The following is a 4605-nucleotide window of genomic DNA, read 5'->3' on the forward strand; positions in this document are numbered from 1 at the left end:
CCTATCAGTCCGAGTTATGCAAAACGGCGAATCAAGGCGATGGCTGAGACATGCAACGAGCATAGGTGCTTAAACATGCGTACAACGCACATGCAGCGGGGATATTACTATCAGCCACATATTTCCTGAGCGTAACATTACATGAATCTACACTTTTGCACTCGGCTCTGTGGGTGCCAAAGCTCTTTTCGTATGTCACTCTGGTCATGATTCAGCTAGATATTCCGGAGGCTGGACAATCTTCCCAAGAAACAGAAAATTGCACGATATGCTGTCATTTTCACCGAAAGAGTCATCTAAATAACCTAACACCGTCAATCACGAAAACATATATGATGTATGTGAGCATTTGGAGTGGAGTGTTTTTGAGACACAAGTATTTTTGAAGGTGTCTTCACATTGTCCTGCCATGAGACTGTCGTTAGTGAACGGGGGCACGCACTGAAGCTAATTTTCGATGAGAAATCCGATCGACTTCACCTACAGTGGCCCTTTGTCCTGGCCGATTCTGAACCACTACCTGGCGCGAAATCTGATGCATGACATAACCGCATGTCGCGACTGAGCGGCCACATGGGGTCCACAAGTTTACCAGAGAGAGCTTCATTGGCTGCTAGACGCTGCTACGGTATTGTCAGAATTTTTATTTGGAAATATTTTTGCTCTTCTCCTTCAGTATTGTCTCTTTTGGACTCCATGGTTCCGAAAAGAGCTCCTCCCAAGTGTTCCTGGACCCCTTGACCTTCTCCCACCGCCACCTACCCCCCCCCCCCCCTCCTCCCCCCCACCTTCAACAGCCAGACCCCAACAGAGTTTTCAGCTTGAGACCCCATGACTTGAGACCCCATGTATTTCTCGATTGGGGCCGAAGGACCTTTCCGTCCCCTTTCAGATTGCCCATCGGTTACTATCACTACACATTATACATTGGTCCCCTCTGACGCCGAGGGCCCTCTGATCGGGATGGTTGACCCTGGATCAACGCGGGGCTACTCACCGTTTCAAAAGGTCCCAAGAGGAGCGAGTAAAATAAATAGCACATAGATCCCAGTTCGACGCATTTGGGCCCTAGAAGAAATGGCCAGAGGGACCCTGTCCGGTGCTCGTTCCTGACTGACATGAGGCTATTCCATTAAGGCGCTAGTCAAGAAGGAGGAAGTGGGGGGGGGGGGCTCCGGTCCAGCACGAGCGAGATCTCGAGATGTTCGACACGTCCGGATGTCCGGTCCGCCGGGATGTGCACCGCGGCGAGCCGAGTGAAACCGAGTCAGGGGCCCCGGGCTCTGACGTGAAGATGGCGGCGTGCCCGACTGAGCCGGCAGCGTTTCGACCGTGCACGGGCCGCCCCACGAACAGGCCTCGCGCGCGTGTGGCGGGGTTCGGTTTTTGGGCGAGGGCTATTCCGGCTGCTAGGGCTATTTCGAGGCGGAATGCCGCTGTTACGCTTTTATCAGGCATTAGGCACGTGGGATACGGTAGTGGTGTGGCCAGGACTCCATCCCAGGATAGAGAAGTCCAGAGATGAGCACCTTAACCACTAACCACCATGCCGCCATCGCCCCTCTGCGGCGCGAATTGCACCCGCCTGGATAAACTACAGACTGGTGTTGCTGGACCCCAAATTCTATACTTAAGGGGTTCTGAAGCGTAAAAGGAAAGAAGCGTGTCAAAACTGATAAAGTGGAGAGCGAATACAAGCTCACAATTCGCCCAATTCATTCAGCTTATCTATCGCAAACCAGCTCCGTGACACACACTCGGCTCCGCTGTTCAGATGGCGAATCAACAGCGCCCTTAAGCGCGCCACGTGCGTAGTGTTTTGCGTGGCGTTTGGCAACCGGTTGTATACATTCACAATCAACGTTTGCTTTTTCACTTCCTATTTACTCGCAACCAAGAGTGTGGTTCCCTATTCAGTTGCAGGGGTTTCAGCCCTGGCCGTAACTTGGGATGCATCCTGCAGATTTGTGAGAAAGTGAGCCAAATTCTGAAAGAAATAAATTCGTTGGCATATTATCACGGAACTCTTCGTTGTTTTTTCACCGCTCAGCCAACCAGCTTATTTTGGTGAACCACGTCCCGCTTTAAACGTACTTAATCGAAGAAACGAGAAGGCTGGGCCACTGAACGTGTCTCACCAGGGGTAGTATCCGGATTCAGCTGATGGGACAGCCCCGCCCCGCTCTCTTTGAGAGTAAAGACATGTAGAGTTCAGAATAAGCCCCGTTTGCAGGAGCGCGTGAAACAATTTGCAATTGGAGGAGGGCGGAAAATCAGTCAAAAAATCGCTAACAATATAGGCTAGCGGGCCAGGAGCTGGAGATCTGGAGATGGAGATATGCGCGCCTACCTGGAGCAGACATCAAATCAGTCAGCCTTGCACATCAGTCATCAATTCATTAAAAAGATGAGAAACATCACCAACACATACAGTAAATAACGAAACCAAATACCGCGGAGAATCTTATCCAAAGCCCACTATGCCAAACAGCAGACAACCCGACAAGTGCCTTCCACGATTACCGTGCAGCTACTGCCGAATAACCAGCTATTTCCGATGCCACCAGCCAGGGATCAAAGTTTTGAATTTTTAATGCACGTGCTGCCACGGCCGTGCTGACGCAGCAAAGTTTGTGCGCCCAAACAAAACGTTGCCTATATTCATGCGAAGTGGTTTAACTGAGCAGCACCGTACCACATGATGTCACTCGTCGGCTGAGGCCGGCGAAATCGACTCCGATAGCCCTCTTTCGGGCAATATCCGAACCATTAGGTGAAGGGTTGCGGGGAAGTAGGACAGTATCTCAAACCGTGGATCTCACGCACGGTGGACGTTATGAACACTGGAATTTATGAACACTGGACTTAATGAGCGCTGGACTTTATGAACAATGGGCTTCATGATTATCCTCTGTTTAGGGGCTTTGGACATTTTCTGGACCTTATGAACGCTGGATGTTGCGATTCTGGACTTTTTGACCACTGGACTTTATGAACTCTGGACGTTTCAGTACGCATCCACTGAAACAAGCCTGAAGTTTGCAAACTGCTATTTGTAGACGATGTTTTAGTACTCCGAGACTGCTCGTTAAGAAGAGCGTGGTTCAGGAGTCGAGTGTCATCTGCATATGAGATGAGGCAACCATGTGACAGGTGACTCGACAAGTCGTTCGTAAATAGAGTGAATACTAGTAAATCGACTATGGATCCCTAGACCACTCCGTGGGCTACCGGTATGGTCATCAGTCTTCCACGTACCACCTGTACCCGAGCACTCAAACAGCCTTTGAACCAATCAGGGTCCACGCCGTACCAATGAAGTTTTCTTAGGAGCAAACCATGATCAGCGCTGTCTAAAGCCTTGGGCAGGCCAAGGGCTGTTAGTGAATACCGAACACCAGGAAATGCAGACGATTTCGAAGTGAACTGCGTAATGTGAAATGCATTGAAAAAACTCATTTACATGTTGGGCCCGTTTGAAAACATTGGCAGGTCTTTCACCAAATAACACCTGGATCAGGGACAAGTGGATTATATGACATGATAGCTTTTAAGCACAAGGTGCTGAGCTTTAAGTTACCAGGCTTTTATAACCTCGGGCAATTACTTAACACGAGCTTTACAATTCGAAAACACTGCACAAACCTCACAAGCATTCCAGTCATTGGGCGAAAGGCTCAGGAGCCCCTGACAGCGCCAATGTGGTCAATGGCCAATGCGGTTTGTAACAAGGTCATTCATGCCGAGTTAGCCCAGCGACTCCCAGACCGAAGCTATGTGATTCTGCACCCGCACCCAAACGATGACCCAGACCGCGGAATCCACCTCGTGCACTCAGCTTAGATAGCAAACAGTGGCCACGCCCCGGACAGTGCGAGATGAAGGGAAAACATCAGCTCCGATAAGTGGTTTGCGGGTGTGAAATGGTGGCAAATCTGTTATCAGTATAGATAACATTGCACTCTTTGACAAATTTGGATGTGCTTCTCCCAGTGCTGGAGATGGTGGGAGGTAACTCCCAACATCTTCATGGACGCCAGGGAGGGCAATGTGACGTTGGAGTTGCAAAGAGGAAAGGATGATGCATTTTTTCTGGCCTGTCTGTCCATTGGACAGTGAACAGCTCCTTAAAGTTGTCCTATTCCTGGCTCTCCTTATCTGGCAGGGCGTTTCCACATCATGAAGGCTCGTGCTGGAGCCGCCTACCGCCAGCCCTGCCCCCGTCGGCTGGCGGCAGGTGGCCGTGCAGCCGTGCGGCGTTGATATCAATATTTTGCTAATGTGGCATTGAGTACGCTGTTTGCCTCCGTGCGCCATTCTTACGTGTTTGGTGTGTTTTATCATGGCAACATCATCGCTCCAACATGCAACCCATTGTCGTGAATCTGACATGAAGACATATGCATGGAACAATTCGTAGTGAATACATAATAGCCACCGCCAGCTTCTGGATCAGAGCTGCCGCTAACTCCTCGACCAGAACCGCCCCCGCCAGCTCCAGTGGTGCCGGTTGATGACGTGGCTCAGGCAGCTTTGCCGATTATGTAACTTTATGGTCCACCGCACGGCTAAACGGAAAGTGGATTCGGCGTAAGTGGCAGAGAT

The sequence above is a fragment of the Pollicipes pollicipes genome, unplaced genomic scaffold, assembly GCF_011947565.3.
Source record: "Pollicipes pollicipes isolate AB1234 unplaced genomic scaffold, Ppol_2.1 Scaffold_4881;HRSCAF=5763_pilon_pilon_pilon, whole genome shotgun sequence".
Classification (NCBI taxonomy): Eukaryota; Metazoa; Arthropoda; class Thecostraca; order Pollicipedomorpha; family Pollicipedidae; genus Pollicipes; species Pollicipes pollicipes.